The sequence below is a fragment of the Canis aureus genome, chromosome 30 (genome assembly GCF_053574225.1).
Source record: "Canis aureus isolate CA01 chromosome 30, VMU_Caureus_v.1.0, whole genome shotgun sequence".
In the NCBI taxonomy this organism is placed as follows: Eukaryota; Metazoa; Chordata; class Mammalia; order Carnivora; family Canidae; genus Canis; species Canis aureus.
The window spans coordinates 34,104,773-34,123,764 of NC_135640.1; the positions used below are offsets into that span (position 1 = coordinate 34,104,773).

At 47.7% G+C, this 18,992-nt stretch overlaps 1 protein-coding gene and 1 long non-coding RNA gene across 7 annotated transcripts in view; one reads left to right on the forward strand and one right to left on the reverse strand.

Moving 5' to 3' along the window:
• Positions 1 to 18,992, reverse strand: part of RUNX1 (RUNX family transcription factor 1) — a 254,199-nt gene that overhangs the window by 47,133 nt on the left and 188,074 nt on the right. The window lies entirely within an intron of this gene.
• LOC144301896 (uncharacterized) lies at positions 11,523 to 13,597 on the forward strand. The gene is made up of 2 exons (XR_013368795.1): positions 11,523 to 11,753; positions 12,958 to 13,597. It is a non-coding gene; the product is annotated as an uncharacterized LOC144301896 (long non-coding RNA).

Consider the following 18,992-nt stretch of genomic DNA (forward strand, 5'->3'; position numbering starts at 1 on the left):
GATTTTATTATAAATGCAGAGTCATAAAAAAACCGAAAGAAAAAAAAAGAAGAAAAAGAAATTAATCCCATCTGTTAAATTTTACTTCTTCAATTCCAAAGACATATGTCCCGTAGTTTGCTGGGCTGGCTGCCCACAAGGCATCCCTAAATGTTATGATATCTGTGATGGATAATGAGGCCAGCTTTCAATTTTCTGCTATAAAAACTAGACTGAGGAGGTATGCATATCTCATCCATAACTGAACTGTCTTTTTCAAAAAACCACTCACTGCTGAACTGTGAAATATGCCGTATGCTCCTCTATCAGAGAAAGGAGGTATGGCTAAATTGTCACCTTTCCCTGGAAAATTCTGGCCAGAGAGAATAATTTTATGGCGGTTTGTTAGTCCATGTTTCTGGTACGGGCTTACTACTTGTCTTGATAGATTCTCAGCAGAAAACGTAGGAAGGTGTAGACTAAAAACATGGTCATGATGCGCAGTTGAGGAAAACGTATGCAAAACGACAATACCAAGAAGATACCTGCGCGCGCGCGCGTGTGTGTGTGTCCATCTCCATTTGTAGCTTAACAACCTTAACATTGTGATTCTTCTAAAAGCATACATGTATTCCAAAAGATGCTTGCCAATCAATCTGATACTAACAACACAGATCTGGATTAAAAAAACGTGGATTGTCCACCACCACCACCGACCCTTAATTTGCTACTGCCTTGGGAAACGGATGTGTGCGGAGAACAGCTCATTTCTTCCTGGTACAACAGTCTCAACTCCAGGTCATTAAAGTCCCGAGGACAGGAAAGTAATCCTACTGAATGTGAATGTGATCCTTCCTTAAAGCAACTCCTAGGTAATGAAATAAATCTTCTTAACTGCAAACCTATCTGTCTGCTGGCTAATTTAACGTTGGGCAGCACTATCCCATCGTGTATATCACAATATAAAATACGGCATGTGATATCTATGTCACTCTCTTATAAATTAGAATATATATTATATATATACACACACACATATATATGTTTATATATTGCCTAATGGTATATAAACTTCGGTAGCCTAACTTTTCCCTCCAGCCTCTTCCCTTATTACTAAACTAGGAGATCCGTACAAAGTTAGAGTACTTCGGAACTGGAGACGAGCTGGGGAAATCAGCCTTGTGTTTTAACCCACGCGTGAGAAGTGAAGTTCAGAGAGGTTATGTCATTTATCTAATCTCACACAGCCAATTAGGAAAAAGAAGGCAGGCCCTAAAATACATCCACTCCCTCACCCCACCCTCTGCCCCCTGCAATCTCGCTCAATGCAACTATAAATACCAATCTCGGTGCGCCCCCAGTGAGTAGAGAGGAGAGGTGTGCACTGTTAGGTAGTTCGAGGTCACGGGGCCCCCAGAGCGCCATAAGGATTTGCATTTGACGATCCCACTTCTATTCCCAGCTTGCACCTAGAGCTAGAGACGTATTGTGACCCATAGTAGAGAGTGACTCTCACACACCTGAACGAGCATCCGAATTACAGGTCTGCCTCGGTAGGTCTGGGGTGCGGTCTGAGAATTTAGATTCTAATAAGGCCCAAGTGATGCCGATGCTGCTGGTCAGGGACTATACCCCGGGGATTTGAGTGAGTCTTCCCGATGGTACATGTGTCTTCAGTGAGCTTCTCATTTGCCCTGAGCTAGACACGAACACCCCAAATACACCAGAACCGTGATTAGCCTACGTGTCCACGAGCACCGAGTGCTGGCCTTGTTTTGGTGACAACTATGAGGTGGCCTTTTTCTTAATCTTTTAACTCTTCAATGTATGCAGAGCAGCTGAAAATGCCAAGGGTCTGCCCGACAGATGGGTGACCGTTGACTGTCTCTCTCCCACCAGCACTGGGATGAGTCAGTGAGTCACTGTGGCTGTACTTGGGCTGATCTGTAAGGGGAGCCCAGAGTTTTCAAGTGGGAAAGTAACTCTTGCCCAGCCATGTAAGGAAGGGCTTTGAGGAAGAGCAGGGAAGGTTGATGAGGAGCCTGTTCCATCCCAGTTGAGACTTCTGGGTGCCCACAGGGATGGGGGTGCTAGTGCAGGCGCTCTCATCCTTCCCTCCCCTAGAGAAACAACATGGCACCAGGGAAACGTGGCTACCAGTCTGCATGTTAAGAACCTCCATTATAAATCTGCCTTTTCCACCCAACTTTCCTGCGGACAAGAGCAAGTCTCTTCATCACCCAGCCTCCTTATCTGAAAGCCTGGAATTAAAGGACTAAGACGGATTACTCCGAGGGGCTCTAAAAGCATTCACAGCAATTATATCTGCAGCAATTAGCTACTCAACTGGTTCTCGTTGGATGCCTCCAAGCACAGGCTTTCTTGAACAACTTCATATGACGTTAGGACTTTCAAAGGTTTCTTTCTGTCTTTTTTTTTTTTTTTTTTTTTTCTGCCAGACACCTGGCCCGTGGGAGCCAGTCCCAGGCTCAACTGTCAAACTGGCCTTTGGAGCTCGGGCTTGGATCTAGGGTTCTACCCTCCGGTGTGCTGGTGGTCAGCAGCTTTGCACAACACCTCCTGACACTTGCGTCTCCCTCATTCTCCTGCTGTTTTGTCAGTGGCCTTTCGGACAGTTACTGGCAACCTAGGACATAAGTCTTCCTGGGTCCTCTCCTCCCTCCCCTTAAGCCTTCACTGAGCCTTTCTTACTGAGCCATCCTACTTACTGGAGCATCACATTCTGGGTTTTGGCCCTTTCCTCATTATCCTCGAAAGGCTACATCCAGAGGCAGTGAGTGGGCCATTAGATTCACCTCAAGACCTCCTAGCAAGTGTCAGGGGTGGCAGCCAGTCTGCTGAACTTTACTCTAGGGTCTCACTTTTCCTGCTTTTCTGATTGGATAGAAAATAATGACAGAAGGGGAGCCTGGGGTGGGTGGGGCTCAGTCAGTTGAGCCTCTGACTCTTGGTTCAGGCTCAGGTCATGATCTCAGGGTCGTGGGACCAAGCCCTGCATCAGGCTCTGTGCTCCGTGCTCAGTGCAGAGTCTGCTTGAGATTCTCCTTCTCACTCTGCCCCACTGCCTGCCCTGGCTTGTGTGCGTGTGAACTCTCTCTCTCTCTCTCTCTCTCTTAAATAAATAAGGAAATAGAAATCTTAAAAAAAAAAAAGGAATGATACTTTTTGATCCCCTGCCCATCCCCTCTCATCAGCAGCAAGAGCAGCGCAAGTCTGAGGTTAATGCTCATCACCCTGCCTGTACAGTGGTCCACTCCCCCTCACCCACGCGCCTTGGGCAGGTGCCCTCCTCCCTCCTACACATGGATAATCACACTGAGCCAGTGGAGAAAAGTCCATCAGGAGGCTGCTTCTTCCGAGGTAATGTGTTTCAACATACCTAGGGATCCACAGACACGATACTCTACCCCAGGAGAATCGCCAACGGGGACATGCCTTTGGTTGGAAAGAGTTTTGGTTCTCTTGCAGGTGGCAGTAGGTAAGCGAGTGACCACAAGTCTGGTAGTACGTGGGGCTTCCCTATCCTGGGGCTTCCCAAACCATGGTCCTGCCGTGCCCCCTCACGTGGCATAAAGCACATGTTGTAGAGGCCAGGCTGGCATTTTGTTAAGCCTGCTCTCTCAGGTGAATACTCCCTATTTTGAAGCTAGAAGGCAGACAGTCTGAATCCCCCACTTTGCTCCAGCCACACTGGCCACCTTGCTATAAGTCCTATAGGTCTGCCTCAGGGCCTTTGTACCTGCTATTTCTTCTGCCCGGAACACCCTCCTCCCGGGTATCTGTGGACCATATATCCACCCTCACCTTTGAGTCTTTGCTTCAATTTCATCTTCTCCCTGAGGAATTCCCCAACACTCTAGTTTAAATGACAAACTGCCGACCCAGCCACTCCTCAGCCCTTTTGCTTCGGTTGTCTCCATGGTACTTATTAATGTTACTTGTGGTCTGTCCGTGCCCACTGGGCTGTAGGCCCCACGAGGGTGTGGGGTTTTGCCTCTTTTCTTCCCCTATGGGTGCATCTGGCACAGGACAGGCTCACCAAACACTGAACGGGTGTTCAGACCCTGCATGACGGCTGCCGTCCGCCTGTGCTCCACCAACCTGTTGGAAAGCAGAATGTGGCTGAGGCGAAGGAAGCTCGAACTCAAGTTTTTCAGCTGAAGTGGAACCGCGGAGGGCTCCGAAAAGCTACCTGTTGCGGAAACACGCCATAGTTGAGCTCATCAGGTTTCTGTCTCATTAGCAGTCAGACAGTCTGCAAAGCTTGTGCTCTCTAGTGTTTTCTTCATTGGACTAAAAAATACAACAGGATGGATAAAAGGCCCTCGTGCTAAGTTAAGCCTCACACCCTCATGGAAGCAACGAGCTGCTGCAATTCCCCCTGGGGTTTTTGGTAGTGAGTATTCTCTCACGCACGCAGACACACACACACACACACACACACGCACGCAGACACACACGCACACTGTCCTGTGGGCCAAGACCTAACCAACTGCTAGAGACAAGTGTATACAAAGCAATAGTCGGACGGAGAGGCCACGGCCGCTGGGCCAGAGCCAGGGGAACAACCAGCACAGCCTTCAGGCGGAAGGACGGCCCACGTGGGGCCTGCCCCCCTCCCTCCCAAGCCAGGCCCCCAAGATTCACGGGACAAAAACAGAAACCAGACTGAGCTGCTGCCATTGGAGCCTCCAAGTAACAGGCAGTGGCGTTTTTAGCTCACTTGCATGAGCTTTTTGAGACCTGGACCTCCCTGAAAGCAGAGGAGTCCAAATCTGCAGTCGCTGGTCGCCACTGGTTACCTCCTGTTTCTGTCTGGTGACTCAGGAGGTAATTGTAGCTTAGGGCGGAGAACCCGCCTGGTTTCTTTTGCTCTTGACCAGAGGCAGCCCTCGGTGGTGGGGGCGGTGGAGGCAACCCCATAGAGGGCGGGGTGCAGACAGCTCACAAGTTCAAGACCCTTTCTTCTCCATCAGCCTGTAATTGCAAGCGTTAGCCACTCTCCTCGATTAAGGGCAGGTCTCCAGAAAGCCCCGTTAGCGAGCGAGTCCCAGGCAACCCAAGAGCAGTAACGGCTGGTAACATGGATTCATTTCACGGAGGAGCTCCTGCTCCCACGGAAGGGAACAGAAGGTGACTTCAGGGGGTACGTTTTGGTGGCGGGGTCGGGGGGCAATACTGAGAGGTCAGTATGGACCTAAATGTTGCCTGGAGCTTCTGAACCAGCTGTGGAGTCCTGGTTTTCAGCAGAGCCAGCCCCAGGGCAAGGCCCCGAGGACAAGAACATGATCCCAGAGGTCCACAGATTCCACCTGCTTCACTGTGTGGCCCCGGGCATTCCTGTTCTCCACACTGGCCACCCACCCTCCCTGCAGCTCTCCTCTCCGCATCAGCACACACCCCACATGAGAGCCCATGCCAGGTTGGTACCCAAGTAAACGCTAGGTGAATGAATAAATGAAGGAAGGGGTGATTAAACTCCCCTTTCATAGGCTGGACTTATTCTGGAATGTGCACCCAGCAGTGTGCAAGCTGCTCTCTACTCCCCTGTATTTCTGAAAAGGGTAAGTAAATGCTCTCCCATTCCTAAAAGCCCTGTCTGCTGGGTTTTCCAGCCCTGTCTGCTGGGACAGGGGGTAGCATCTGATTTCTCTCTCTCTCTCTCTCTCCCTCTCTCTCTCTCTCTCTCTATGTCATAAATGGCAACTGACTTTGGGGCTGTCCTCGTGGAAGCAGGAGACCGAGGGGCTGTCAAAGTCCTTTAGAAAGGGGCTGAGCGGGCCCTGCAGGTGCACAGAGGACCATGGCACCCTGGCTCCTGAGCACCTGCTGGTCAGAAAAGCATCAAGTCGTTTTTAATGGGCTATTAGCCATACCTCACACCATCCAGAGGAAAAGCTTTCAGGTTGTGTGGGGGATGCTGACCTCACTGAGCCAACCTGTTGTCCATGTACAGCTGAGAAGCAGCATGCATCTATAGGGGAGGAAGTCCTCCTCCCCCAATAGGCAAGTGGCTATTTGTCTGGGCTTCCCAAAGAGCTGTGACATGGTGATGAAAACAGGTGACACTGGGAGGGAATAGTCTATTTATTGCAAGACACAAATGCCCCCTATTCAACCCTGGTGACCAGCATCTGAGCCAAATGCCCTCTATTAAACCCTGGTGACCAGCATCTGAGCCAGTTATGGAATGAAGGACAAGGAGGCTGGGGATACCTGCCTAGAGAAGGCAAGCAGCCTTCTCCCCTAGATCCCTGGGATCTTCCTAGATCTCAAAGGAACAGACTTGCCCCTTTCTCTGTCGTGACCTTGGGACTCTGCCTCTGGAAGCCCGGCTTGGTGGGACCAGCTTCCCAGCTCCCCTCCGCTCCACATGCAAGAGGAGACCCTCCTTTTCCACGAATGTTTTGAACTTTCTTCCCTTTGACTCCGTAAACAGTCCCTCCTCTGTCTGAATACTGTGGTGTGTGAAAGCAGGATCTCGGCTCCCTGAGCAGACTCAGAAAGTGCTGCGGATGATGCTGAGTCTTCCCGCAGCCTCCGGGGCACCCGCCCCACTCCTGCCCTGGCTCTTCTCCACCCTCAGCTTTTTTTTTTTTCTTTTCTTTTTTTTTTTTTTTAACCACTTCTGCTTCCTTCATCTCTTTGCAGCTGCAGCAGAGAGATATAGTAAAGCTACTGTATAGGATTTTGAAAGCAGGGCCTCTGAGAGCTTTCCAAACTCCATACAAGCCGGTTATTCTCTGGCTTGTTTTCTTTGGCTTCAGGTTAGTAACACAGAATGAGTCAAACAGTATTAACTTTCAATAGGGAAGTGGTGTGGTCAACCAAAGCTGTTTGCGGCTAGATTGTGCAGATAGGTAGGGCAGGTAATGAAGAACAGCCCATAATGTTGCAAGGAGGCGAAGAAGGGAGGCAGGCCTCGCTCAGAAACATCTAACAATGAAGTCAACAGGACTCAAACCATCTTTTTTAGTTGGCTGAGGAATTAACACCGAGGTCTCTGACCGGCCAGCTTCAGGAAGTTGGCCATGTTGGGACTCCGTGGCTTGCACAATTGAGTACTTTGTGGATATAAGGATGTCTTTTTTTTTTTTTTTTTCCTTTTTTCTTAAATGATGCCAAAGCCATGGGAAATCTAGTTAGGATGATTTCCCCTGCTTGTGGCATGTCACTCTGGAGTGGACCTTTTTATTCATTTCTTTCTCCAGCCGGGGGGAGTGATAGATGCACCCCTCCTCTCCCCCCTCCCAACCCCAGGCTCTCCCCCATCTTCCCAGGATCTCTGCCTCCCTAGGTTGGTGGGCTGACTGCAGGGCTCTCCTCCTCCAGGTTGGAAGATGATGCATTGGAAGTGCAACTGCTCCTACAGACATCGATCGAGTCATCCTTTGAGAAGCCCATAAGGATCTTAAAATCGTCGGATGCCCTCTCATTCTGCAGACGGGGGAGCAGAGGCTCTGAGAGTGGACGTGGGCCGCTGAGCTTCGCAGAGCCAGCCCGGGCCAGAAGCTGCGTCTCCCAGGCCAGCGGTCTTTCCACCAGGCCGCCGCTCCCTTGCCCAGGGCTCAGGATTCTTTTTACAGTTCAACAGAGCAGCTCCCGAGAAGAGCCCAGCCCTGGAGACTCAAATTTCAGCAGTTTCCAGTCCTTTCTGCCTGCACTCGGCTGCCTATTTATTTTGAGACTGGCTGAATCACCCAAGGAATAGAACGAGTTTCTCCCAACCTGTTCCTGGCAACCAGTCAGCAAATGAACAGGACAGAAAGCCAGCCTCTCTCTGGAGCCTTGAAAGATTCTCACCTCTGAGCTGCTGCAGATTTGACTTGTCCTGGGAAACTGGCATGGAGGCTCAAGGGTGTAACATTTCACCTCCCTGAAATCTAATCCAGAAATCTCAGGCAAGCAGCATATGTAAAGAGCTAAAAAAAAAAAAAAAAAGAATAAGGACTCCGCCAGCTGCTCTAGGACCTTGGGTGTTCCAGCGCTCTTCCCAAGCCTTTCACTGAGAGAAAAGGGAATTCTAGGGTCCTGGAGGAAAAACTGCACTTGGCTTTGGAAAAGAAATACATCTTAAAAGAAAACTCAGCTCTCATAACCACCAGGGTTGCTTCTTTTTGTTTTCAATCTTCATCAAGCGCACATAGCAGTAGGTAAAGAAAATATCAAGATATTCTGATGGCAAAAGGTAAAATTCCTAGCAGTATGGATTTACAGCAGGTCTGATTTGAATGTCTCTGTTTTTTCTCTACAATTGTCTTCTCCTCAGTTGCAAAAGACCTGATGAGATGAAATATACCTCCAAAAAACCAATAATGATTTTATTTCAGACTCCTATTTTATTTTATTTCAGATTTTTTGTGTAATATGCACAATTTTTCTATTACATTTTTCTATTATTTTGCTACCTAGCCATCAGATTTCTATTGTCGAATTGTTAAGACTGTTTGCGAAGCATCTTGACATCTATTATCTCAATTCATCCAAAACAACCCTACGCAGTAGACCGTTCCTATGATTCTTCCCATCTTATAGATGGCCCAGCGGAAGCTTCTCGATGTTGAGAGACTCTGCAGGCACACAGCACCCTAAGTGCTAACTAGCATCCAGTTAAGAAACAAGAACACTTTGATAAAATCTCTGTTTGGAAAAGGACCACCTCTCTCTACAAGGCAATTCAGTTAACGGGATTTTGCTTCAGTGAGGAATAAGTTGTTGAAGTTGGTTCAGTACTTGGAATTAATAATAGATAGGGTAAAAGGGAAAAAGAGAAAAAAGCCCTTATTGTATTGTATTCTGGGGGCCTGATTTGCCAGGATTTTTTTTTTTAATAACTTGGCAATGGCAAATGCTTGGCCCCCACTTGGGCAGAGTTCCAGTAGTTCCCTGGGTAAGGGCTAAGAGATGAGGGAAAGGGATCTGTGTCCAGGGCATGTGCTAATATTTAAGAAGCTCCCCTGTGCCAGGCCGTGCTGCCATCAATCTGCACAAGACCTTGGCCCGCCCCTCCCCACCCCACCAGGGGTGTATATCACCTTCCTGGTTTTACACCTAATCTGGTCTCAGAGGAGACGTTGAATGAGGCAGCCAGCTCTCCAGTGGCCAACCACCACTCTAGTCTGCCTCTCAGCCTAGTTCATTTTCTCTTTACAGCCCCCATTCTACAGGTGGGGAAACTGAGGTACAGCTAGTAAATCGCAGGGATCAGACTTGAAGCCAGGCCGGTCCAGCTCCAAATGCCTCTCTCACTCCCTCCGGCTCAGAGCTCTCTGCTTCATTTCTGAAACCCAGGGGCCCATGCCCTGTTGGCAATGCTGAAGACGAACAAGAAAGACGTGATCGTGTGCATTTCTCTTGAGCTCTTTAAAACGAATGAATTGGAAGCATCACAGAAGCACTCTGAAGCTAAGTAAAAATAAGGTGACACCAGGAACAAATCCAAAAGGGGGCACGAATGCATACAGTCCTTACGAATTGACCTAGTTCAAAATATTTCCTTTTCATCTCAGGTGACCAGAAGACTGACTTCGAGGCCGCAGCAAATAAAAACAAACCAACCAAACACATAGCATATCAAATGTTCGACATTTCAGTATATGAAAGAATCCTGAAAGACTTCCATAACGGTCTGAGTTTTAGTCAATACTGGCTTTAATGGAACCTGAGTACATGTAAATCATGGAAGTACTAAACTAATGTATTGCCATTAACTTACTTTATAGGGGTCTAGGGAGTTGGCAGGTTAATTCAATGGTGTTTCTTAAAAAAAAAAAAAACTGCAAACAGAAAAGAAATTTGCTTTGGGTACTTAAATTTTTTTTGACCTTAGTTTTCATCTATTAATGTGTACCCACAATAGTCAGCTGTTGGCTGTAGCAAACTTTACCGGCAACGCTGCGTAACTTACTTGCACATAAGACTTGATACAAATACGCCAGGTGCACTCCCCTGGTCTTGTTACAAAAATGGCATTTCACATTCAACCAAATGTCAGTGTCTCATGTGCTGTGTGATAATACGGCTGAGAGGCCCAGTAATAGATTATACCTAATTTATCCCTTCTTTGTTCCCAACTTTCCCTAGCAAAAAAACCTTTAAAGCAAATTATTTATCAAAGACGAGAACATGGAAAGAACAGAACTCCAAAATGACAAGTTCACTCAAATGACCTTAAACGCAGGTCTAGTGCAAGGCGGTAGCTTTTCCTTAACTTATTCAAGCTGAACTTCTGGGGTTGTTTTGTTGCTCTTTGGTGGTGGTGGAGTTCTATGAGACCCATTGGATCTAATTCTTTTTTTTTTAATTTTTTAAAAAAATTTATTTATGATAGTCACACACAGAGAGAGAGAGAGAGAGAGGCGCAGAGACACAGGCAGAGGGAGAAGCAGGCTCCATGCACCGGAAGCCCGACGTGGGATTCGATCCCGGGTCTCCAGGATCGCGCCCTGGGCCAAAGACAGGCGCTAAACCGCTGCGCCACCCAGGGATCCCTGGATCTAATTCTTACTTGATGACTTTCTTGGCTACATGGCTTACAGAAAAAACCCCAAGCCTTTGGGGGGAAAACTCAAGCAGAGTTTTGTCTGTTTGTCTTCAAAATGAGAAGTGGAGGATGGCTAGTGTACGGAAAAATTCTCAATCCACCCCAAAGCCAAGAAGCTAAACAGGATAATACTGTGTGGCACTGCCAACAACAATCTATCCGCAGGCGTGGGTCCCCATGCTGGCTGTCACAGTGGCATTCCCAGCACTGGGACCCACCTGTTCCTGCAGCACCAGAGGTGACCAGTGTCCTGGCTCAGGTCCCCCCACAGTGCAACTGGATGACACGCATGGGCATCGACTGAGATGCACCCTAACCACCCAGATGATGTTGGGGCATGCAGGTTACAAATCAAGGAGCTGCACACGTGCAGAAAGGTCTCCAACTCAATGGTGAGGGCATCCTGTCATTGAAATGTGCCACTGTCTTTTGGAGGAAATGAAGGAAAGCCCTACCAAAGAGGTACCAAAATATCCAAAAAACTCCAGAACAAGTCTAGAAAGACATGTTGGTTTAGGGAACTTAGAGGGTGACAGGGTGTTTCCTACACCTGTTTCCTACACCTGTGGCTAGCTGGTCCAGGCACCCCGGGAGGTGAGATGCTTTACTCTGGGGCAAGAATTCAGACCCCAAGAGACTTTGGCATACTTCATGTCAGTCTTCTAGAACAATGTGGAAGAGCTTCTCCTACAGCTTGTCATGCATATATTGAAAAGAGCCCACACATTAGATCTCATTACCGAATTTCGCTGTTACTCAGCATTTTTCTTTCCCCCGGAATTTCTCACAAAGTTCACCATTTGAGAGTAAGTCCATTTTACCAAAGACGGACTTAGGAACAGTGCCCAGAGCATTTCAAGGGTCCATAAAAATGCCAGAAAAGAAATTTCACTGGATCTAAATACAAAAAGAAAACTGAAAAAAAAATCAAAATTTATAAATGTTTAATTAAATGTCTTAAAAAATGCAGCATGATGGCAACCTCATGAATTTTTAAACGTAGGATTCACAATTTTTGTTTGTTTGTTTGTTTAGAGTTTTCTCATCACCAAAGGATTCCAAGACTCAATGCAAATAATAGCTCTACCTTCTGAAGACTTATCGTGTGTTCTAAATGTTCTACAGAGGCTGTCTCCGCAAGCCTCCCAGCCCTGTGAGGTCAACACAGCCACTGTCCTTGTTTTACGGAGGCTCAGCCACCTGCCACCAGGTATGGTCATCCACATGGTTAGCAAGTAACAGGATGGGGATCTCAACCCTGATTGTAATCACATTCTTCATGGCAGTGAAATCGGGGCCGAAGGTAATGAGACAAGTTACTCATGGCCAGATAATTTCAAAAATAAATGAGAAAAGCCCTTTCAAAAATTTACAGCAAAAGAAGAAGAAGGAGGAGGAAGAAGAGGAGGAGGAGGAGGAGATATTACGCACATGGGTGCACATGGATATGTCCAGTGTCACATAGGACAGAGTCCCCTTCTCCCAGGGCAGGGGACCAGGGGGACTCAGCCTCTAAGAAGCTTTGTTTGTGGTGAACCTATGGCTCTGTTTTTCTGACAATATTTTGTTATCCCTTCCGAGTGCAAGCTAATTTGGAGATTATCTCATCCTGTCACCTGGTTGGAGAGAAGAGGAAAGTGAGGACCAGGACTAAAGTACTTAAGATAATTGCCCAAGATCACACCCACCGGCCTGGTGGCGCCAGTGTGAAACCCAGGTCCTCCGTTCAGGATCCAGAGACCTTTCTACATGTTTTAAGATTAAGAAATGGAAGCCTAAATAGAGACAGATTTTTTTTTCCCCTTTGAGCCCTTCATATACTAAATTCTAACAAGGTCTGTGATACATTGGCTTAGATCCCGACCTCATAGGAGTGACATTTAAAATAGTGCTTCGGTTTGCAATGGTCCCAATGGAAGGAGAAATCCAAGGGAATGGTCTAAGTTTCATTAAGTGCTTCTTCTCTCCTCTCTCCCTATTAGACTGAGCATGTACCTAAATCCTTTCATGGGGTTCTCACTTGGCCTGTATTAAGCCCATCAAAAGCTCAAGGGTCAGAGACATCTTTATATATATACAATTCTTCTTAGTCTAGTTTGATACTACTAAAAATGATGAACAGAATGAGATTCTAAAATGCATTAGACACATTTAGGCAGGTTATTATTAATCCTATAAAAATTGCTTTTGCCAAGTCTTGGGGTGGTCGGGGAGCTTAGTCCAGTGCAAATTATGGTACCAGTGGAAGTCACCCAGAATGTCCATCTTAGCACCAAAATGCCTTTCAGAGTGGGGAGGAGGAATATATGTAGTACTTTTCCTCCTCTTTGAGCCTCTGTCTGTCTCCTACTTTATATCCAAGTGGGAGGGAAGAAGGCATTACTTTCCTCTTTTTTTTTTTTTTTGCAAATCAGGATTTCATCTAGAAAGAACTAAGGTCTAAATCTGATATTTGAAGAATCCAAGGGATTAAGCAGATCACTGTTCATTACCTGCAAGAAATGCTTAAGCAGTTCTGAGCAAACAAAGTGACTGTAGATGGATAATTATAATCCTGAGATCACAGATCTACAAAACTGCCTGGCATTCCACTAACCAGTGAGGAGCAAAGGGCACAGGTTTTCATCCTTCCAGAGGGCTGGACCCTCTGGTCCCCACCTGGATTCTCGGGGAAGCTCCTTGCCAAAGAGGGGTGGGGGGACCAGGACTTGGAATGTTTGCCTGGTGACCATTTTGTCACATTATTCATCTTTCCTGCCTGCCAACACTGGGAGTCCCTGCTTCAGGTCCCTGTTGATGCCAGGCCCCCAAGCAGACCCTGGTGACACACGCGGAGCGAGCCATCTGTACGTGGGACCATGTGGCTGCATGTTTGGTCCTGCCCCCTGCCCCGGGGTGCACTGCAACTCCAACCACAGGACAATGCTGGTGCCCTGCCTGTCCAGTGTCTGCCAAGGCTCTGAGGCTCTGCTTTCTGGAAGACTGTATTCGAACCAGCATTGTATTGATAAACCCTCCTAATAAAAAAGTTCTGAAACAGAAATTTCAATACAAGGAAGCCCAAGGAGCAGTTGGTGCAATTCTTAAAACCAGACACTGGCGTCTGCGGGTTGCGGTGTCTGGACTTGCTTCTTTCCAGTTCTGGCTTCTGACCCTGTAACCTTGGGCAAGGGATCTCACTTCTCTTTGCTTCAGCCTGCTTACCTGTTCTTGCAGAGGTGGTGTCAACTAATATACGGGAAGCTCTTTGAACCGTGTTGGGCAAACGACAGCACTAAGTGCCAGTTATTATTATTATTAGGTGTTTTTAATATTATTATTCTTAAAGATTTTATTTGAGAGAGAGAAGAGAGCATGAACAGGGGGAGCAAAGGAAGGAGAAGCAGGATCCCCGCGGAGCTGGGACCCCGATGTGGGACTCGATCCCAGGACTCTGGGATCATGACCCGAGCCGAAGGCAGACACTTAACCAACTGAGCCACCCAGGTGCCCCAGTTTATAGGTATTTCCCACGCATTGCTCTTTTTCCCTCCAAACATGCTCTCCATGTTTAAGGACCTTGTTTCTTCTGTCTCTCTGCTAGAGATTTTGCTACTCACATTCAAAATCACAGACGGAACTATATTTATGGGATGTAATCTCAACAAAGTCCTTAGCAAAGCAATTGAGTGATAAAGAGTGAGGCCCTTCAGCGGACCTATGTTAACTATGATTCCCTTTTTTTTAAAAAAAGTCGGCAAGAGGGCTAGTGCCCCAGGAATATAGCATTTTCTGAAGTTTTAAAGTAGCAGCTCCACCTGCCTACCTGTTACTGTGAATACTAAGCAAGCACAACACAGTTTCTGTGAAGGACTCCTTAAACCTGAGGCCAGGAGTTGTCCCAGAAATGGCCAATGTTCGTTGTATTAATCTTTGCAATTCTTAATTAGTTTACTCAGTGTTCCCAATGTAACAGATACCTGGCCAGACAGGTGATGGCTTGTGACATCAGAATGACTACCCAATCCGTATCACTGGGATCCCCACCCCCTGCTATGGGGTGACTCAGGGTCCCAACTGCTCACTCTCCTCAATCTCTCCCCTTGGAAAGGAGAAAAAATGAGTGGGAAATATCAAAAAGGGAGACAGAACATGAAAGACTCGTAACTCTGGGAAACGAACTAGGGGTGGTGGAAGGGGAGGAGGGCGGGGGGTGGGGTGACTGGGTGACGGGCACTGAGGGGGGCATTTGACGGGATGAGCACTGGGTGTTATTCTATATGTTGACAAATTGAACACCAATAAAAAATAAATTTATATAAAAAAAAATCTCTCCCCTTGGCAAACTATCTTCCCCCATGGCATGGAGCTACTACAGCTTCTCTGCAGAGAATATGCTTCAGTATCTTAATGTTATTCTGTAAGAGATGCATGGGCTAGAGCTAGAGTTTTCACTAGATCTCCCCAAATATATAAAAAAAAACATTAAAAACAGCTCTCAAATACCCTTTTCTGAAAAAAATCCTGTCCGTCCCTCTCTCACGCTTACTGAGAAGACTATCTTTCAATATGTTAACACGCCACAAAGTGCTCCATCTACGAAATGAAAACAGACTCCCCCTTGCTGCTTGCAGGAACTGATCCCAGCACAGAACAGCTTCTGATGTGCTCTGTCTCCATAATAAATTCAATTTTTCATCAATCAGTGATTTCTCTATTAGTCTGAGATGTAAATAAAATCCTATGGAATGGGCGGGGTGGGGGGGGGAACGAGTTTTGACTCATTAGGTAGCAGGTCAGTTACTGTAAAAGAGCAAGTAACCATCTGAAGCAAAAAGCATTTTCAATCCTCTTCAGAAGGCACTTTTTCCTGGACTTTCACCAACCCAAACCCAGGAAAGTGGAATGGGAAGCATCAGGTTATCCCACTGGGCTGGCCAATGGTCAGGTGTGGCGTGTTCTCTAGTTCTTACTCCTTTTCCCCTGAGTGTCAGGATGGGTGGGATAAGCTTTCCTTCTGCTGTTTTGTACGAGGGCTTCAAGTTGAAGGCCTCACCCCTGCCTGCAATGAGGCATCAGCATTTGCCCTTTCTAGACCATCTTACAATTGGCATGACTGTGAGAAGTCCTATAAGCCAACACTTCATTTCAACACGAGGGTAAGGCTACAAAGCCAGGTCAGGTAGTTTGGAATAGGTGATGTACAGACGGCACAGGTGGATGAGGAGGTGAATGGACAGATGGATAGACGGACGGATGGGAGTACAGGATTACATGCCACGAGCTTCTCATTCTCTTTCTGCCCTCGTCACCAACTATTTCCTTTCAACTAAGGCAAATTATTTCACTTCTCTGAGCTTCTCCTTTTCCTCTGAGGCCATTAGGCGTGGAGGCTCTCTCCTCAGCTCCCCCAGTCTTTGATTTCATAAAACAATAGAACTTTTCAAAACTATTTGACTTGCCAATGCCAGGGCCACTTTGCCAGAATTGGCCAAAACTCATAGCATCTTAATAACAGAAGGGGCTTACTTGGGAGGTGTTATTAATCCACAGTTGTAACACTGGGCATTCTGATTACATGCAATGACCTCTCTTAACATCACATTAGGAAGTGGTTTTGAGGGACACCTGGGTGGCTCAGTGGTTGAGCATCTGCCCCTGGCCCAGGGCATGATCCCAGGATCCTGGGATCGAGTCCCACATCGGGCTCCCTGCAGGGAGCCTGCTTCTCCCTCTGCCCGTGTCTCTGCCTCTCTCTGTGTGTCTCTCATGGATAAATAAATAAAATCTTAAAAAAAAAAAAAAAAAGAAAGTGGCTTTGAATTCTTCACAGTAGCCAAGACCGAGACAACCTAAGTGTCCATCAATGAATGAAAGGATAAAAAGTATACACACACGTACACACACACACACCATGGAATACTATTCAGCCTTATAAGGAAGGAAATGCTGCCATTTGCAGCAACGTGAACGAACTCTGAGGGCGGTGTGCCACACGAAATAAGTCAGAGAAAAACAAATAATGTATAATCTCACATGTAAAATCTGAAAAAAACAAAAAGACAAAAAAATTTCAAAAAAACAGAGAGCAGTAGATTGGTGAATGCCAAGGCCAGGGGATGGGGGCCGAGGGGGAGCGCAGGGAAGTGGGTGAAGGTGGTCAGAGACTACAAACTTCCAGGTACAAGATCAACGAGTCCCAGGGATGTAACGTATAGCGTGATGACGAAAGTTAACAATACCGTATTGTATATTTGAAGGTTGCTCGGCGAACAGATCTTAAAAGTTCTCATCACACACACATGCACACACACACACACACATACACAAACTGGAACTCTGAGGTGATGGATGTGTTAACTCACCTTATTGTGGTAATCATTTTGCAATACACACATATATCAAATCATCATGTTGTAAACCCAAAACTTACACAATGTTATGCGTCAATTATATCTCAATAAAGCTGAAAAGAACCCTGTTCACTTTCTCTTTGGGGGAAAAAAAAAAAAAAGGAAGAAAGTGGCTGCGAGCCGAGCTTCATCAAAAAATAGTTCCCACCTTGAACCTAGATGTTCACATAACGAGGAAGACAACCTACGAAAATCAGCACCGAGGGCCCACCCTTCTTTTCCTGGGATGAACAGAAAAGTCAGCATTACTCAAGCCACCCTGGGAGGCTCTGTGCGCTTTCAGTTGTTTTTCTAGAAGTCCTTTGTGCCAGGTGAGACTATCTACCTGGGGCTCTAACACCTCTCTGCACCATGCTTACTACCTTCCATTTAATTTTTCCTAAGACCCTAAATTCCATTTGGCAGGAAAGACTCCATAAAAACGGGTGCCTCCTTGGAGCAAATCCCGCCTGTCTGTTCAAAGAGCCCCTCTCAATAATGACTGTTTTCTGAAGTTATAAAACAGCAGTAAACTGTATATACGGGCAGGCCATTACAATCCGTATTTTTCTCCTCTGACTGCCAATTCTTAAAAGTCAGAGCACCCACCATTTGTCTTCTGAAGCTCAGCTGCCTGGGTGGGTTTTTAAATGTTTCAGGACATACTGGCAGTGGGGCAAAAGCCATCGCCCCCTCTTTTTATGCACGAGAGAGTAACAGAGGCAGAGGCGTACCAAAGGGTCACCGGTTTAAGCTTCTTCCTCCAGGCAGGTTGGCATTTGAACCGCTTCGAGTTCTCTAGAGAGAGATTCCATAGCCACCGGAGTGGGCCTTTCTCAAAGTTTAATTACCCTCAAAGACAATTTCCGTGCCCCTCGCCACTGCCTGGCCCAGCCCCGAGCCTTGCTAGAACGCAAGCCTGCTTCCCCTCTGGTCCTCCGCGGACAGCCAAGGCACCTGCGTGGTTTCTGATGCATCGTTAACATAACGGGGTCACCACGGGTCATCAGTCTGCCGCTCCTACTTTGGGGAACCCAACGAAGGCGGGTTTGGTTGTCACTGTGTGGTCCCCGTGCCCGTGATCTGCTTTGTAAGTGTCAGCTGGAATCCAGGGATGCTACTGACTCCCGGGGTTTCCTGAGTCCGGGCGTGACCAGATCATCTCCAGGACCCCGAGAGAAAAGGCCGAGAGGGGGTAAACGAGCTCAGAAACAAGGGATGACACGGCCCAGGCCCACGGCAGTAGGGGGATCGAGACCGGAATGCCGTGTCCCCGAGGGCTGTCCCTGCTGGCTAAGGGGCTTCCTTGCGGGGGACCCCACTCTGGGGTGTCAGGAAAGCGGAGGCACCACAGGGGACGGTGTGAGCAGGTGCTCGGGACCCTGAGGCCGCGGCCAACACCGCAGGAAGCACTGCGGGAGCCGGGCTGAGCACAGGGTGACCCGCGGAGCCCCCCCGGGGGCCACCCCGCTGAGCAGCAGCGTCAGGTGCAGGCGGGGGGGCCCCTACTGCGGATGGAGAACATTTGCAGTCCTCGTCCTCTGTGCTGGGCACAAAGCACCGTCTCATCCTGCCTGAGAAGGGAGCTCTCCCTTGTGTCTCCATCTCGCAGAGGAGGAGACCGAGGTCCAGGGAGGCCCCGTAACTTGCCGGAGCCTGACATGCCTCAACCAGAACTCCACTTGTTCTGCCCCTGGAGCCCAGATTCTTTTTTTTTTTTTTTTTTTTTTAAGATTTTATTTATTCATGAGAGACACAGAGAGAGAGAGAGAGAGAGAGAGAGGCAGAGACAGGCAGAGGGAGAAGCAGGCTCCATGCAGGGAGCCCGACGTGGGACTCGATCCCGGGACCCGGGGATCATGACCTGAGCTGAAACCAGATGCTCAACCACTGAGCCACCCAGGTGTCCCCGGAGCCCAGATTCTTAACCACTCCGTTTTACGCCCTGACCTCTCTGCGTCTCAACCTCCAGGCACAGTGGGCAGCCCCGTTTTTGACTCCGTCTCCCAGCAGAAGAGAGAGGACTCCTTTTCCACCGGGGACCTGATAGGGTTTGGAGGCACGCAGATGCTGGCCAG